The sequence below is a fragment of the Schistocerca americana genome, chromosome 9 (genome assembly GCF_021461395.2).
Source record: "Schistocerca americana isolate TAMUIC-IGC-003095 chromosome 9, iqSchAmer2.1, whole genome shotgun sequence".
Lineage (NCBI taxonomy): Eukaryota > Metazoa > Arthropoda > Insecta > Orthoptera > Acrididae > Schistocerca > Schistocerca americana.
In genome coordinates, this window is record NC_060127.1 from 123,427,295 (window position 1) to 123,446,091 (window position 18,797).

At 43.1% G+C, this 18,797-nt stretch overlaps 1 protein-coding gene across 1 annotated transcript in view; it reads left to right on the forward strand.

The window, feature by feature from the left end:
* The first annotated feature begins 630 nt into the window (after nt 1–630).
* Nucleotides 631–18,797, forward strand: part of LOC124550730 — a 96,507-nt gene continuing 78,340 nt past the window's right edge. Inside the window, exon 1 of the mRNA XM_047125451.1 lies at nt 631–675. The gene's annotated coding sequence lies outside the window, so the exon portion shown is untranslated. The remainder of the gene's footprint in view (nt 676–18,797) is intronic.

Genomic DNA, 18,797 nt, shown 5'->3' on the forward strand with positions numbered 1-18,797 from the left:
GATGTTTCCAGAATGAGATTTTCACTCTGCAGCGGAGTGTGAGCCGATATGAAATTTCCTGGCACGTTAAAACTGTGAGTTCGAGTCTCGGTCGGGCACACAGTTTTAAGCTGCCAGGAAGTTTCATATCAGCGCACACTCCGCTGCAGAGTGAAAATCTCATTTTGGAATTTGCATCTTGCACGACACGGAGTGATATTTATCTGGCTGCTTGAAGAAATTTGCGTACTTGTAATTAAATTATTAAAGTAATTACACTAATATTTTCCAGCTCCGTTTTATTTTGTAAATGGTTAGGAAGGGCTTGGGCTGGTGGCGACCCTGAATTTCTGAATTTTTATCATTATTTGTGTGAAAAAGCAGCTAGAAATGCAAGTAACGCATATGGCTCGACGAGAAACGTCGTAAAGATAGTAATACGTTACAACGTTTTGCAGGCCGCACTGATGTGTTGATAGCCTACAAGACCCTCCAGTATCGGTCCATCGGGGAGCGTGCCATGCTTCGCCTGATAACGAGCTGGATGCTGGGACGCCAGAGCCTCGGGTACGAGGAATGCGACGACGGCCTGGCTGCTCTCGCCGGCCTCACTGACACCACGGCCAACAACCAGCTCGCTAAGGACCTCGCGTGCTTCGTCGCTGCCGACTGCATAGACTCCTGCTCTGCGTCGGGGTACGTACGCCACTGAAAGCCCCAACCACCAATCTTACATCTACTACTCTTGTACTCTTCTTACATTTGTCCTTACACTGCCATTCACTTTTCCTATACCTCAAGACAACATTCCATTAGAACTACTGACGGCCTTGGGAGAGCCAGTCATGACAAAACTCTACCATCTGGTGAGCAGGATGTATGAGACAGGCGAAGTACCCTCAAACATCCAGAAGAATATTATAATATCAATCCCAAAGAAAGCAGGTGTTGACAGATGCGAAAATTACCGAACTATCAGTTTAATAAGTCACAGCTGCAAAATGCTAACGTGAATTCTTTATAGACGAATGGAAAAACTGGTAGATGTCGACCTCGGGGAAGATCGGTTTGGAATCCGTAGAAATGTCGGAACACGTGAGGCAATACTGACCTTACGACTTATCTTAGAAGAAAGATTAAGGAAAGACAAACCTACGTTTCTAGCATTTGTAGTCTTAGAGAAAGCTTTTGACAATGTTGACTGGAATACTCTCATTCAAATTCTAAGGGTGGCAGGGGTAAAATACAGGGAGCGAAAGGCTATTTACAATTTGTACAGAAGCCAGGTCGCAGTTATGAGTCGGGGGCATGAAAGGGAAGCAGTGGTTGGGAAGGGAGTGAGACAGGGTATTAGCCATTCCCCGATGTTATTCAATCTGTATATTGAGCAAGCAGTAAAGGAAACAAAAGAAAAGTTCGGAGTAGGCATTAAAATCCACGGAGAAGAAATAAAAACTTTGAGGTTCGCCGATGACATTGTAATTCTGTCAGAGACAGCAAAGGACTTGGAAGAGCAGTTGAACGGAATGGACAGTGTCTTGAAAGGGGGATATAAAATGAACATCAACAAAAGCAAAACGAGGATAACGGAATGTAGTCGAATTAAGTCGGGTGATGCTGAGGGAATTAGATTAGGAAATGAGACACTTAAAGTAGTAAAGGAGTTTTGCTATTTGGGGAGCAAAATAACTGATACTGGTCGAAGTAGAGAGGATATAAAACGTAGACTGGCAATGGCAAGGAAAGCGTTTCTGAAGAAGAACGACTGCCGGAAAGCCTCCGTGCGCGCTCGAATCTCTCTAATTTTACATTCGTGGTCTCCTCGGGAGGTATAAGTAGGGGGAAGCAATATATTCGATACCTCATCCAGAAACGCACCCTCTCGAAACCTGGACAGCAAGCTACACCGCGATGCAGAGCGCCACTCTTGAAGAGTCTGCCACTTGAGTTTGCTAAACATCTCCGTAACGCTATCACGCTCACCAAATAACCCTGTGACGAAACGCGCCGCTCTTCTTTGGATCTTGTCTATCTCCTCTGTCAACCCGACCTGGTATGGATCCCACACTGATGAGCAATACTCAAGTATAGGTCGAACGAATGTTTTGTAAGCCACCTCCTTTGTTGATGGACTTCATTTTCAAAGGACTCTCCCAATGAATCTAAACCTGGCACCCGCCTTACAAACAATTAATTTTATATGATCATTCCACTTCAAATCGTTCCGCACGCATACTCCCAGATATTTTACAGAAGTAACGGCTACCAGTGTTTGTTCCGCTATCATATAATCATAAAATAAAGGATCCTTCTTTCTATGTATTCGCAATACATTACATTTGTCTATGTTAATGGTCAGTTGCCACTCCCTGCACCAAGTACCTATCCGCTGCAGATCTTCCTGCATTTCACTGCAATTTTCTAATGCTGCAACTTGTCTGTATACTACAGCATCATCCGCAAAAAGCCGCATGGAACTTTCGACACTATCTACTAGGTCATTTATATATATTGTGAAATGTCCATGCGTTCCGCCAGCGGCCCCAGCGTGTTCTGACACTGCACGGACCTGGCTCCTCCTGAGTACCAAACTCGCCCACTCACACTACCCGGGAAAACAACGACGTCGCCCCAAAGAAAGGGCTCAATAATAAAAATGAGGTAATCAAGAACAGGTGTTTATTCGGACCACAGTAGAGAAATGTAATAACCAAGGAAAAATTCTCTTCAACAAAAAACTATTACAACTTCTGATACAGGCCTGGAACATTGCATAAACGTAGAGAGACATGAAGACTGTGTCACTGATAGTCGCTAAAGACAGAGCTGAGCGTTCGGCATTGTTGGCCGACAGGTACGTCTTGCGGTGTCGATGGAAAGTCGTTGGTCCCACTGTGACGGCTTCCGACCGGGCTCTGACTGATGGGCTGCTAAGAACCGGCGCAGTAACTGGCCCAGAGCTCCGGTGCAGCCGACTGCCGACTTGTTGGCTTGCGCCGGGCTATATACCTGGGACACAGAAGATCAAGTTCCGCACACGTGACATTCCCGAGAAAATAGGTCCCTGGCTCGGAGGACCTCTGGCGACGATTTTTTTGCCGCCTGTCGTCCTTGTTCGACGCTGGCCGGGGAGGCTACGCCTTGCACGTATGCAACCCCGTAATGCTTCAGTGTCTAAGGGGTTATCGATCTCTTTAGGCGACCGTAGGGTACATGGCAGCATATTCGTCATTAACATGTAGGAGGTAGAACGCCTTCCGTAGAATGTGTAAGTAGCGTGAAGCGCACTTTGAATGTATCCCAATGGCTGAAAGAGCCACGCGCACTTTTAATAAGAAAATGCTATCAGACATTGAAATCAGTGTAAAAGATTTGGTCGCCACCAACGCTAGCCACACAACAAATAAGAGGTTGCGCTGAGTTGGATAATTACTTAATTTATTTATAAGAAAACTCACAAAAGTACATTCATTGTGAAGTAAGTGATAAGAATGGAATGTAATTGTTAATATGATCCACGCAGTGTTCTGGTCAATCAAATATTGAATAATGTAAAGAGAGCACGAACACTGTGCATATGTGCACCTTGCAGCAACATTGCTGAAAACAAGATCTATTCCAAAGCATTTGTTTTAAATAAGAAAAGGACACTAATTATTGGACCTGTGCACATGGCAACACTATAGATGGGCTAACAAGGAAAACAACACGGTAAATGGCGTAGTTAACTGAGACGTAGCATCGGTACACTGGATAAGATTGGAGGCAAAATTATTTATTCCCTAAAACATTAATGTAATGCTTCTATAGACTGCTGTTGCCTGGTAACTAAGTACAAATGCTTGTGAAACGCTATGCGTTTCACAACAGACTCGTGTGCCCACGTGGTTCGTGGAGACACAATTTCTACGTACAGACGCCATATTTTAGTAACATCAAACCATGCAGTCGCGAACAATTAACATCTTACACACGACACATTTGAACAGACAAAGAATAATGGCAGAGGACCAACAAACTCCAATAGTAACCCATGTGGATGGTTTCCACCGGGCATAAAGTAATTAGACAAAGAAAATTCACAAAGAAGCAAAAATTTCCAAGATTCTGAAAAGATTAGAATGCATACACACGCAGTTGCAGGCACACAAACATTCAGACTGAACCGTGGGGGCTTCAACGTATGCAACACCTTTGTGCTATGTTCTTCTTACGGATCAAAGTCAAGTCTAGGAATCAAACTGAAAGTCTGCAAAAGACTTGCATTCCTTGCTGGGACCCAGCAAATCAATCTTTATAAGATGAAACGTGAGACCAAAATCTAAAGTCTCCCCTCTTGCTATGAGACAAAGGGCCACGCGGTTAAGTCAGCTCACCCTTCTTCGAAGAGACTTCAGCTGCAGACCCTCGGCGAGCTGGAAGCAGACTGACTGTCCACACACTCTAACGTCTCCCACGCGACCCCGTGGCCAGGAAAACCCAGAGATGAGGCTTCCGCCACCAACCTAACACCGGTAACATTCACACAAAGGGGCAAACCTCTTTGCCTACCTGAAAACTACACTACTGGGCAATAAATTGCTACACCAAGAAGAAATGCAGATGATAAACAGGTATTCATTGGACAAATATACTAGAACTGACATGTGATTACATTTTCACGCAATTTGCGTGTATAGATCCTGAGAAATCAGTATCCAGAACAACCACCTCTGGCCGTAATAACGGCCTTGATACGCCTGGGCATTGAGACAGACAGAGCTTGGATGCTGTGTACAGGTACAGCTATCCATGCAGATTCAACACGGTACCACAGTTCATCAAGAGTAGTGACTGGCGTATTGTGAGGAGCCAGTTGCTCGGTCACCATTGACCAACCGTTTTCAATTGGTGAGAAATCTGGAGAATGTGCTGGCCAGGGCAGCAGTCGAAAGGCCCGTACAGGACCCGCAACAGGCGGTCGTGCATTATCCTGCTGAAATGTAGAGTTTCGTAGGGATCGAATGAAGGGTAGAGCCACGGGTCGTAGCACAGTTGAAATGTAACGTCCACTGTTCAAAGTACTGTCAATGCGAACAAGAGGTGACCGAGACGTGTAACCAATGCACCCAATACCATCACGCCAGTATGGCGATGACGAATACACGCTTCCAATGTTCGTTCACCGCGATGTCACCAAACACGGATGCGACCATCACGATGCTGTAAACAGAACCTGGATTCATCCGAAAAAATGACGTTTTGCCATTCGTGCACCTAGGTTCGTCGTTAAGTACATCATCGCAAGCGCTCCTGTCGGTGATGCAGTGTCAAGGGTAACCGCAGGCACGGTCTCCGAGCTGATAGTCCATGCTGCTACATACGTCGTCGAACTGTTCGTGCAGATGGTTGTTGTCTTCCAAACGTCCCCATCTCTTCACTCAGGGATCGAGACGTGGCTGCACGATCCGTTACAGCCACGCCGATAAGATGGCTGTCATCTCGACTGCTAGTGATGCGAGGCCGTTGGAATCTAGCACGGCGTTCCGTATTACCCTCCTGAACCCACCGATTCTATATTCCGCTAACAGTCATTGGATCTCGACCAGCGCGAGCAGCAGTGTCTCGATACGATAAACCGCAATCGCGATAGGCTACAATCCGACCTTTATCAAAGTCGGAAACGTGATAGTACGCATTTCTCCTCCTTACACGAGGCATCACAACAACGTTTCACCAGGCAACGCCGGTCAACTGCTGTTTGTGTATGAGAAATCGGTTGTAAACTTCACTCATGTCAGCACGATGTAGGCGTCGCCACCGGCGCCAACTTTGTGTGAATGCTCTGAAAAGATAATCATTTGCATAGCACAGCATCTTCATCCTGTTGGTTGAATTTCGCGTCTGTAGCACGTCATCTTCGTGGTGTAGCAATTTTTAATGGCCAATAGTGTACAAGGTTTACCATTCTGTACGACTACCTTTGATTCTCTGCAGCAGACTAAATTACCGTATAGCAAAATGAAACACACCCACATTCAATCACTCGCGCGCATGCCGGAGAGTTCTGTATCACTGGAAAGCAAATAAAATGATAATGAAAGGGGACCACGACCCTTTCACATCCATTGCTCTTCAATCCGGAGCCACGAATCGTTTGATGTGGAGGTGTTACTCTAATAGAGTTCGAGAGCCTCTGCAATGCTGTTTGAGTTTAGAGTGAATACCAAGTGGGCTGAGGCGTGAATGGGAAGGAGGCAGATGCGCTAAGGTTCCAAAGTCGTTATGCCAGGGTGGCGTAGTGGCCAGCGCATCTGCCTAGTCAGCAGGAGACCCCGGTTTGAATCCCTGACTTAGTACAAGTTTCCATTGGTCGCTTCAGACTGCATCAGTATACAGGGTGGTCCATTGATCATGACGGCGCCAAATATCTCACGAAATAAGCGACAACCGAAAAAGCTACAAAGAACGAAACTCGTCTAGCTGGAAGGAGGAAACCAGATGGCGTTATGGTTGGCCCGCTACATGGCGCTGCCATAGGTCAAACGGAACCCCTATTTTTCATTATATATTTGTGTACTACGTAAAGAAATATGAATGTTTTAGTTGGACCACTTTTCTCGCATTGTGATAGATGGCGTTGTAATAGACACAAATATATCGGTCACAATTTTAGACGAACAGTTGCTAACAGGTAGGTTTTTAAAGTAAAATACAGAGCGTAGGTACGTTTGAACATTTTATTTCGGTTATTCCCATGTGATACATGTACCTTTGTGAACTTATCATTTCTGAGAACGCAGGCTGTTACAGCGTGATTACCTGTAAATACCACATTAATGCAATAAATGCTCAAAATGATGTCCGTCAACCTCAATGCATTTGGCAATACGTGTAACGACATGCATTGACAATGCGCTGACGCATGTTGTCAGGCGTTGTCGGTGGATCACGATAGCAAATATCCTTCAACTTATCCCACGGACAGAAATCCGGGGGCGTCAGATCCGTTGAACGTGCAGGCCATGCTTCGACGTCCAATCCACCTGTCATGAAATATGCTATTCAATACCGCTTCAACCGCACTCGAGCTATGTTCCGGACATCCATCATGTTGGAAGTACATCGCCATTCTGTCATGCGGTGAAACATCTTGTAGTAACATCAATAGAACATTACGTAGAAATAAGCATACATTGCAGCCCATTACAAACAGTATTGTAAGGTGCTTAAAAAAGTTATTAGGAAGGCAAAAAGTATGTGGTATGCAGATAGAATAGCTAAGTCTCAGGATAAAATTAAAACCATGTGGTCAGTCGTAAAGGAAGTGGCTGGTCTGCAGAGACAGGTCGAGAATATAGAATCAGTGCGTAGTGGGGATGTCCGTGTTACTGATAAGTCGCATATATGTACAGTACTTAATAATCACTTTCTGAATATAGCAGGTGAACTAAATAGAAACCTAGTCCCAACAGGGAATCATATAGCGCTCTTAGAAAAAAGTGTTCCGAGACTGTTACCTGAAATGCTCCTCCATGATACTGACAAGAGGGAGATTGAGTTAATAATTAAATCACTAAAGACCAAGAACTCTCATGGATATGACGGGGTATCTAGCAGAATACTGAAGTATTGTTCCACGTATGTTAGCTCAGTACTTAGCCATATCTGTAACTTTTCCTTTAGGAGTGGTCGGTTTCCTGACCGATTAAAGTACTCGGTAGTGAAGCCACTTTATAAAAAGGGAGACAGGGATAATGTTGACAATTATAGACCTATTTCTATGCCATCGGTGGTTGCTAAAGTTATCGAGAGGGTTGTATATACAAGGTTACTGCAGAATTTAAATTCACATAATTTGCTGTCAAATGTACAGTTTGATTTTAGAAATGGCTTAACAACTGAAAATGCTATAGTCTCTTTTCTCTGTGAGGTTTTGGACGGATTAAATAAAAGGTTGCGAACGTTAGGTGTTTTCTTTGATTTAGCGAAGGCTTTTGACTGTGTTGACCACAAAATATTACTGCAGAAGTTGGAACATTATGGAGTAAGGGGAGTAGCTTACAATTGGTTCGCCTCCTACTTTAAGAACGGAAAACAGAAGGTAATCCTCCGCAATATTGAGAGTGGTAATGATGTTCAGTCCCAATGGGGCACTGTTAAATGGGGCGTTCCCCAAGGGTCGGTGCAGGGGCCACTGCAGTTTCTTATTTATGTAAATGATATGCCTTCTAGTATTACAGGTGATTCAAAAATATTTATGTTTGCTGATGACACCACCTTGGTAGTGAAGGATCTTGTGTGTAATATTGAAACATTATCAAATAATGTAGTTCATGATATAAGTTCGTGGCTTGTGGAAAATAATTTGATGCTAAATCACAGTAAGACTCAGTTTTTACAGTTTCTAACCCACAATTCAACAAGAACTGACATTTTAATCAGACAGAATGGGCATGTTATAAGCGAGACGGAACAGTTCAAGTTCCTAGGCGTACGGATAGATAGTAAGCTGTTGTGGAAAGCCCATGTTCAGGATCTTGTTCAGAAACTAAATGCCGCTTTATTTACCATTAGAACAGTATCTGAAATAAGTGACATTTCAACACGAAAAGTAGTATACTTCGCATATTTTCATACGCTTATGTCATATGGTATTATTTTTTGGAATAATTCTTCTGATTCAAAAAGGTTATTTTTGGCTCAAAAACGGGCTGTTCGAGCTATGTATGGTGTAAGTTCGAAGACCTCTTGTCGACCCCTAATCAATAGTCTGCGAATTTTGACATTGCCCTCACAGTATGTATTTTCTTTAATGTCGTTTATTGTTAGCAATATTAGCTTATTCCCAAGAGTTAGCAGCTTTCACTCAGTTAATACTAGGCAGAAATCAAATCTACATGTGGAATGCACTTCCTTGACTCTTGTGCAGAAGGGAGTGCAGTATTCTGCTACATCCATTTTCAATAAGCTACCACAAGAACTCAAAAATCTTAGCAGTAGCCCAAACACTTTTAAGTCTAAACTGAAGAGTTTCCTCATGGCTCACTCCTTCTATTCAGTCGAGGAGCTCCTGGAAGAGCTAAAAAATTAAGCAAATTCCAGTGTTACATTCTTGATTTTCTTTATTTAAACTAACGACTTGTCGCCTGAATATGTTTCTTATATTTCATTTTATCTGTTTCTACAATCGTGTTATAATTTCATGTATTGACTCGTTCCATGACCATGGAGACTTCTCCTAAATGTGGCCCCACGGAATAATAAATAAATAAATAAATAAATCGATAAAATTGGGGCCAATTATCCTTCCTCCAATAATGCCGCACCATACATTAACCCGCCAAGGTCGGTGATGTTCCACTTATCGCAGCCATCGTGAACTTTCCGGTTGCCCAATAGTGCAAATTATGCCGGTTTACGTTACCGCTGTTGCTAAATGACGCTTCGTCGCTAAATAGAACACGTGCAAAAAATCTGTCATCGTCCTGTAATTTTTCTTGTGCCCAGTGGCAGAACTGTACACGACGTTAAAAGTCGTCGCCATGCAATTCCTGGTGAATAGAAACATGGTACGGGTGCAATCGGTGTTGATGTAGCATTCTCAACACCGACGTTTTTGAGATTCCCGATTTTCGCGCAATTTCTCTTCTACTGATGTGTGGATTGGCCGCGACACCAGCTAAAACACCTGCTTGGGCATCATCATTTGTTGCAGGTCGTGGCTGACGTTTCACATGATGCTGAACACTTCCTTTTTCTTTAAATAGCTTAACTATCCGGCGAACGGTCCGGACACTTGGATGATGTCGTCCAGGATACCGAGCAGCACACATAGCACACGCCCGTTAGGCATTTTGATGACAATAGCCATACATCAACACGATATCGACCTTTTCCGCAATAGGTAAACGGTCGATTTTAACACGGCTAATGTATCACGAAGCAAATACCGTCCGTTGTGTTGGAATGTTACGTGATACCACATACTTATGGATTTGTGACTATTACAGCGCCGTCTATCACAAAGCGAAAAAAGTGGTCCAACTAAAACATTCCTATTTCTTTACGTACTACAAAAATATGTAATTAAAACTGGGAGTTCCTATTTTTAAAAGAAACACAGCTGATATCCGTTTGACCTATGGCAGCGACATCTATCGGGCCAGTCATAGCGCCATCCAGTTTCCCCCTTCAAGCTAGAGGAGTTTCGTTCTTTGTAGTTTTTTGTTTGACGCTTACTTCGTGAGATATTTGGCCCGGTCACTATCAATGGTCCACCCTGTATAAGCATCAAGAACAAAAATATTTCATTGTACATACCTTTGTTATACCGTAACAGAGTCTCTTTCGTCCACACCACATTCAACAGTCGAGTGGTAGGGAGTGACGAAGAGAGAAGAACGCTGATTGTTGTGATGGCGTGGGTGACACTACCCACGGTTCGGTCACTATGCTCTTCGTATCGTGTGAACCGCAGAAAGGCTGTGATTAATACTGAGTAAACTACGAACTGCTCGGTCTTATTTTACGCGTGACAGAACTGAGATAGATTCTCGTGTGTGCAATGGACGACAATCGGTGCGTCATTGGTGAAAGAATGCATGTGCGCGATATGAGGTTTGAATATTTTCAGGACTGTGCTTAGATGGGAGTAAATCCTGAAAAGTATCGCATCACTCATTGACCTTAAACTATTGGCGATGAAGATGCTGACAGTATAATAGGACCCCTAGATAAGGCTCTCGTAACAATAGCAGAGGCGAAGTTAGACTAGTGACAGCTCGCATAGACGAGAATGAAACATGAGAACAGCCCAATATGTGGTAGTGGAGCAAGTACCCTCTGCCATGTGCTTATCAGTGGTTTGCAGAGTATGGACGAACAAGTAGATTTAGATGTTATTAAAAGTTTCATAAGTGGCCTCAAAGATATGCACCGTTATTCTCGCGCAACGAAATTATTACTTCAGTTTCTCTAGTATTTGCACCCATCATCTTTATGTTCTGTTACTCCCTTCAAGTAATAGTACAAGATGCGTCTGAAAAGGTCGGTGCATGGTCTCCGAAAATTAATGAAACGTTAGTTACGAACAGAATAGCTTCAGAGTAGTCATCAGTAGGTGCAACACACCTCTGACATCGTTTGTGAAGCTGTTGAAAATTGTCAGTAAACGCTTCTTATGGAATCTCCCGAAGTAGCGTGCTCACGCCTTGTTGTATACCCGAAATGCCTGTGAAGCGTAAGCCATTCAGCATTAAGTTAAAGCGAGGAAACAAAAGAAGTCATATGTAAGTCAGCAGGCATAATGTAAGTCTGCAGGCTTTCGTGGACGTTGTCACTGAACTTATAATGTTCTGGGTTATTAGGCCGCGTCATACTTTTAAAAGGATCAATGTTTCGACCCTTCTGCTGGGATCTTTCTCAGGATCTTCCGGTGTCCAGTACTGCTAGGAAGAAGTCGAATGTCGCCAAATCTGGAGAATAAGTACGTATTGAAGAACGGTCACATTGCGTTGAGCGAGAAAGTTGAGCCTGCGGATATCCAACAAGACGGGACCACTGTGCTTCGATCGAGTCCACAAGAAGTGTTTGCTGACAGTTTTCAACAGTTCTACAGGCGTTGTCAGGAGTGTGATGTAACCAGTGTTGCTTACTATGAAGACTGTAAACGTATTTTATTTGTAACTCTTGTTTCCTTTGTTTTTTGAGACCCCTCACCGAACTTTTCAGACGCGCCTGGTATTATGAGAAATCTGAATAGTTGACGTTGTGAAAGAGATTAAATTTATCTACCACGTACAGTAGTTTATTATTTAAGCTTTTACATATTAACAACGTCTTCATCGTACCACATCAGTGAACTACTTGCGTCCCAGAGCCTGTCATCATTATATCCCAACGTGCTTTGATCTTACTCTGAGATTTGTATGTCCTACTCCCATAGTTGATAGTATAAACTTCTCTAATAATATTTCGTATGGTATTAAATTAAATTCTGTTATAGCCTATTACTAATGGCTCTTAATCGTACTGTAATCTTTGATAATATTTCTTCTCTTACTGCATGTTACTCTGATGCGTTGTGTCGTGCACCCTGCCTGTTTTTCGCTAGTTTTTGTTAATCTTACTTCTTGTATGAATCTGTAGTCTGCATTTTACATGTTTACCTTTTCTGAATGAATTGTAAGACATTTTATAATCTTACATTCATCTGTTAATTTACATTTTATTTTATTGGCGTTTTTATGTAATCTCAATCAAGTTTTATTAGCCTATTGTCACATAATTATTTAATGGCAACGTGTTAGGTTTTATCAAGACTGTCATCTTTGACCTAGAATTTCTTTGATTTGTATTGCTGTACTTGTGTCAATGTGCCATCATATTTTTGTCTTGTTACAATTTTTGATTTTATATTATCTTGGAAATTATGGTTTCTGTGGTAACTTCTGTTAAACCATGTATGACATCTAATACATTTGTGACAATTTTCGTGGGTATTTTGATCGATTTTAGGTTTTTTCTTTTCTTCGTCTTCCGTTTGGCATTCTCACATTGTCCACTTTTGTATGCTGTCCAGCTGCCTTGCCTTTGATGATGGCTCAAAACCGAAACCGGTAGAAAAATGAAACATTATTACAGACAGCAGGGCGTTATGCATTTTTCAATATTAGTTTTTGTACCTTAGTGGACATTAGTTTCTTTGAAAATACAAAAGATTATTATTTATTCAGGGGTTTGTTACCATTGCGTGCTATTTCTTGGTAGTGACTAATTTCGAACTTTAACGTTGATTCTCAAACCACTGCTGGCATTTGAGGTGTTATTTACAGCATAATTCCACTAATATTCTTACTTGACATCAACGCAATAAGGATGCATATGAAAAAGGCATACAATCATAATACAGAACTTGTACATTCAGCAGAGTGTTCAAATCTATGTGAATTCCTAAGGGACCAAACTGCTGACGTCATCGGTCACTAGACTAACACACTACTTAAACTAACTTATGCTAAGAACAACACACACACCCATGCCCGAGGGAGGACTCGAACCTCCGGCGGGACGGGTCGCTCAGTCCGTGACATGGCGCCTCAAACCGCGCGGCCACTCCGCGCGGTGAGCAGAGTGTAATCTAGCCAGCTGAATGTACTTCCGTGCTATGGTCATACCACATTTTATATGGATCTGTATTATGTAAATGTTATGCAAGTACAGTGACGGAATAAACGCAAAAGCCAGAAGAGCGGTGCGTTGTACACGAAAGATGGTAGACGTGTTTGTACATCTGAAAAACCACGTCAATCCAAATTCCGCGCCAGTCGCGTAAGAGTGGTCCCACTAGCGCCATTTTGAGGATGCACATCAGTTTACTTTAGATACATACTGTCGTCAGCGAGTAATATTATTGGGATTTCCGTCGTGTGAAAGCTGTGAGTACCCTTGGAAAGGCATTCACCTATCTGTATATTAAATTATCAACTTATGAGACGATACCTATTCTTTGAAAGACGTTTTATATAGTTTACGTAACTGTAAAGATGCGCATCTAGCGCGGACGCTAATAAATCGTTTGCGCAGTCAAATAAACATTTAACAGAAGCTGAACGTTCCGCTTTGATCTAAATAAAAGATGGCTGTAAAAACATTTATAGAGCTTCAGATTTTATCGTACTTCTGCTTGTAATGTGAAAGCGTAAAGAAGGTCGTCTTTAAGCCATAAAAGTGAGCGGTCTTGCCAGCATGCAGACAACATTATTAATTAATAAAATTCAAGTAATTTATGTTCGATACTGTAAACCGGCACGTTATTGTTATGAAGGTGTTGATTGGTGCAAGAATTGTCTCGAAGGAAGGAGAAAAGTAATGACTGTAATTTGTGACAAAAAACGTGAACCAAGAAGCTAACGCAGGACAGGCTGAAATCTGATCGCACCATACAGTTAGAAAATTACTTATGTAAGTTATACTGTTTATAAATAAGCCCTAATTGCGTGTGAGGGTTATTTGAATATATTTAGTGTTTACCAGATTTCTTATTCTATTCTTTTCCTTTATTTTTTTTCTACCTCCACGTCATGTTATTTTTATAAACGTAAAACAGCCTTTACTACAGCAGGGAATACTGTGGCATCCTGGTCGTAGACAGAAGGCCGCTCCTTGTCTTCTATACAACTCATAGCTGCCCCATTTATTAATGATATCATTTGCAAATGCAAATTTTTTTATTATTCATTGTTAAAGGTCCCTTAGGTAATTATAAAATTCATACTGATTGTTGGGTTGGCAGGAGAGCCAACACCGTGTTACTAGAGGCCGAAATGCACGCCGATTTAACTCACGCAGGCGGGCGTGAGGAGGGAAGAACCATACTGACGGGAGGTCTGGAACATGACAAGGAATGAGAATTCAGAAAGCGGACGTAATTAGTTTCATACTTAACTTTACTCCATTAATGATGAACGTCGCTCTTGACGGTACATGATTCACAATATTATCTGTTCAGATTATAATAACTGAATATGGCGCCTTGCTAGGTCGTAACAAATGACGTAGCTGAAGGCTATGCTAAACTGTCGTCTCTGTAAATGAGAGCGGATGTAAACAGTGAACCATCGCTAGCAAAGTCGGCTGTACAACTGGGGCGAGTGCTAGGGAGTCTCTCTACACTAGACCTGCCGTGTGGCGGCGCTCGGTCTGCAATCACTGATACTGGCGACAGGCGTGTCCGACGTATACTAACGGACCGCGGCCGATTTAAAGGCTACCACCTAGCAAGTGTGGTGTCTGGCGGTGACACCACGCTGATTACGTAAGTATATCCGGCTTGTCCTTTTCCGAATAATAGAAGCCTTTGCGTAATCGAAAACTAGCCTCCTTCTGACAACGATCAGGAGCCGACCAGATGACAGACGTCTTCGTCAGCTTTCGTGTTTCCTGTGTCAAAGCTGTGCCAAACTGGGAACACGACATTCTAGTATGAAACACAATATATACATAATTATCAGACTAAAATTGAAAAAAATTGAAATATATTTAACTTATTTTTTTTCTTTTATCACACTAGAAGCGTTAGTTACATCTGAGACACATCATGGTGACTTGACGTTAGTGAAGCCTGCCTTTAGGGTGACTAAGGCCTGTTATCAACACCTCACTGAGTTTGAACGAGGTTGTTTAATAGGGATATGAGAAGCTGGATGTTCCTTCAGGATTTTGCAGAAAGACTTGGCAGGAACGTAGCCACTGTACATGGCTGCTGGCAGCTGTGATCACGAGAATGTACGGTTGCAAGAGGACCGGACTCGAGAAGGTGACGTGGCACTACCGAGAGGGAAGACCATCGTGTTCGGTGTATGGCTCTGGCGCAACGTACTGCATCCGGGGCGACAATCTCAGTAGCCTTTGTCATGACAGTGACACAACGAACACTTACAGATTAGTTACTTCAAGGGCAGCTCAGAGCCAGGCGCTCCGTATCGTAAATTCCACTGACCCCAAAAATACCGTCATTTGCGGCTTAAGTGGTGTCAACTCAGAATGAGCCCCACTTTCCTGTGCAAGTCTTATACAAATGAAACGCGGCAGGTTCCCTGGAGGTCGCCCGTTAACGACTGTTAATCATCAAAGATAACTATACAGCATCACTCACTTCCTTATATGATTAGTGGGTCCTAATTTGTGAGTTTGTTAGATATTAGCTGCAGCTGATTACAATTTAGTTGATTGTGAGCTACAGATATACTCTAATTACAATGGGCAGCTAATTCTTACAAGTATTGGTATTTAATTTCTAAGATCTTAACTAACTCTACTGCCTCCAGCGTCACAGTTGTGCCATATATATATATATATATATATATATATATATATATATATATATATATATATGGTGAGTTGACGTTAGTGAATCCTGCCTTTAGGGTGACAAAGGCACCGTTATCAACACCTCGCTGAGTTTGAACGAGGTATATATATACAGGGTGAGTCACCTAACATTACCGCTGGATATATTTCGTAAACCACATCAAATACTGACGAATCGATTCCACAGACCGAACGTGAGGAGAGGGGCTAGTGTAATTGGTTAATACAAACCATAAAAAAATGCACGGAAGTATGTTTTTTAACACAAACCTACGTTTTTTTAAATGGAACTGCGTTAGTTTTGTTAGCACATCTGAACATATAAACAAATACGTAATCAGTGCCGTTTGTTGCATTGTAAAATGTTAATAACATCCGGAGATATTGTAACCTAAAGTTAACGCTTGAGTACCACTCCTCCGTTGTTCGATCGCGGGTATCGGAGAGCACCGGATTACGTAGGGATCCAAAGGGAACGGTGATGGACCTTAGGTACAGAAGAGACTGGAACAGCACATTACGTGCACATGCTAACACCTTCTTATTGGTCTTTTTCACTGACGCACATGTACATTGCCATGAGAGGTGAGGTACACGTACACACGGGGTTTCCGTTTTCAATTACAGAGTGGAATAGAGTGTGTCTCGACATGTCAGGCCAATAGATGTTCAATGTGGTGGCCATCATTTGCTGCACACAATTGCAATCTCTGGCGTAATGAATGTCGTACACGCCGCAGTACATCTGGTGTAATGTCGCCGCAGGCTGCCACAGTACGTTGTTTCATATCCTCTGGGGTTGTAGGCACATCACGGTACGCATTCTCCTTTAACGTACCCCACAGAAAGAAGTCCAGAGGTGTAAGATCAGGAGAACGGGCTGGCCAATTTATGCGTCCTCCACGTCCTATGAAACGCCCGTCGAACATCTTGTCAAGGTTCAGCCTAGTGTTAATTGCGGAATGTTCAGATGCACCATCATGCTGATATCACATACGTCGACGCGTTTCCAGTGGGACATTTTCGAGCAACGTTGGCAGATCATTCTGTAGAAACGCAATGTATGTTGCAGCTGTTTAGGCCCCTGCAATGAAGTGAGGACCAATGAGGTGGTCGCCGATGATTCCGCACCATACATTTACAGTTCACGGTCGCTGTCGCTCTACCTGTCTGAGCCAGCGAGGATTGTCCACGGACCAGTGATGCATGTTCCGTAGATTCACTGCCCAGTGGTTTGTGAAACCCGCTTCATCGTTAAACAGGTAGAACTGCAACGCATTCTCTGTTAATGCCCATTGACAGAATTGCACTCGATGATTAAAGTCATCACCATGTAATTGCTGATGTAGCGACACATGAAACGGGTGAAAGCGGTGACGATGCAGTATGCGCATGACACTACTTTGACTCAGTCCACCGGCTCTCGCAATGTCCCGTGTACTCATGTGTGGGTTCATGGCAACAGCAGCTAACACACCAACTGCACCCGCTTCTCCTGTGACGGGCCTGTTACGGACCAGTGCTTTGTGCACTTTGCTTCTCCTGATTGGTTAACATGGCTTCTTGGGCACTTCCCCTCATCCACTACCTACGTGCTGCGATCCTAAAATAGAAAAAAAAACTTTGATAGTTGTAAACAATTCGACACAAGTTTCATATTTGTTTCTTACTTCTAGCCTGAATTTATGTAATCAGGGAAAGACTTTTCGGACACCCTGTATTTCAACAGAGACCAGTCAGTTTTCGGAAATGTGTCAGCAGACCCGCATACCACCCTTAATTTACGCTGGAGGATGATGGTTCAGATGGCTCTGAGCACTATGGGACTTAATTGCTCTGGTCATCAGTCCCCTAGAACTTAGGACTACTTAAACCTAACTAATATAAGGACATCACAAACATCCATGCCCGAGGCAGGATTCGAACCTGCGACCGTAGCGGTCGCGCGGTTCCAGACTGTAGCGCCTAGAACTTCTCGGCCACTCTGGCCGGCTACGCTGGAGGAGCTCACTCTCAGTCATCTCTTATGACCTGGGCACCTGTAAAAGGAAAACATTAAAATTTGTGAAAGGATAAGTTGGGTTTAGCTTTAACAATTCTGTTCCACAAAATACTGGGATGTGCTGAAAAACAGTGTCTCCAAATTTTTTATGTGAAAATTCTTGCAGGTTTTTGAATAAAAGAAAATTTAGTAACATTCTACATCTTTATTCTTCATGTCTGTATATTTCTTTCTCTACGTACTCGCCTTGGCAATGGCCTTGCCGCAGTGTATACACCGGTTCCCGTGAGATTCCCGAAGTTAAGCGGTGTCGGGCGTGGTCGGCTCTTGGATGGGTGACCATCCAGGCCGCCATGCGCTGTTGCCATTTTTCGGGGTGCACTCAGCCTCCTGATGCCAACTGATGAGCTACTCGACCGAATAGTAGCGGCTTCGGTCAAGAATACCACCCTAATGACGGGGAGAGCAGTGTGCTGACCCCACATCCCTCCTATCCACATCTTTCACTGAGGATGACATGGCGGTCGGATGGTCCCTGTAGGCCACCCGTGGCCTGAAGACGGAGTGCTTTTTTTATTACGTACTCGCCTTGGGAACGAGCACATTTCTCTCCACGAGAGACCAGTTTGGTGTTACCGTCGCGCCTTAATCACCACAAAGTGAAGTCCGCGAAAGTGTTCTTCAACTTTTTGAAACAGATGAATATACGAGGCGTGTTTTTTAAGTAAGTACCGTTTTGAAATTTAAAAAAAAGACGTTCTAAGATATCTCAATAATTTTATTTTTACGTCAAAGCCTGTACCTTCATCTACGCACTGACGCCATTACAGTCTGATTCTTCCTTGTTTACGTTGTGCACTGAGTGTTTAAGATGCCTCCGATAATCGTGAGTCCCGCCGACTGTGAAGTACGGGCTGTTATAAGATTTCTTAGTGCTAAAAGCGATCGATATTCATCGTGATAT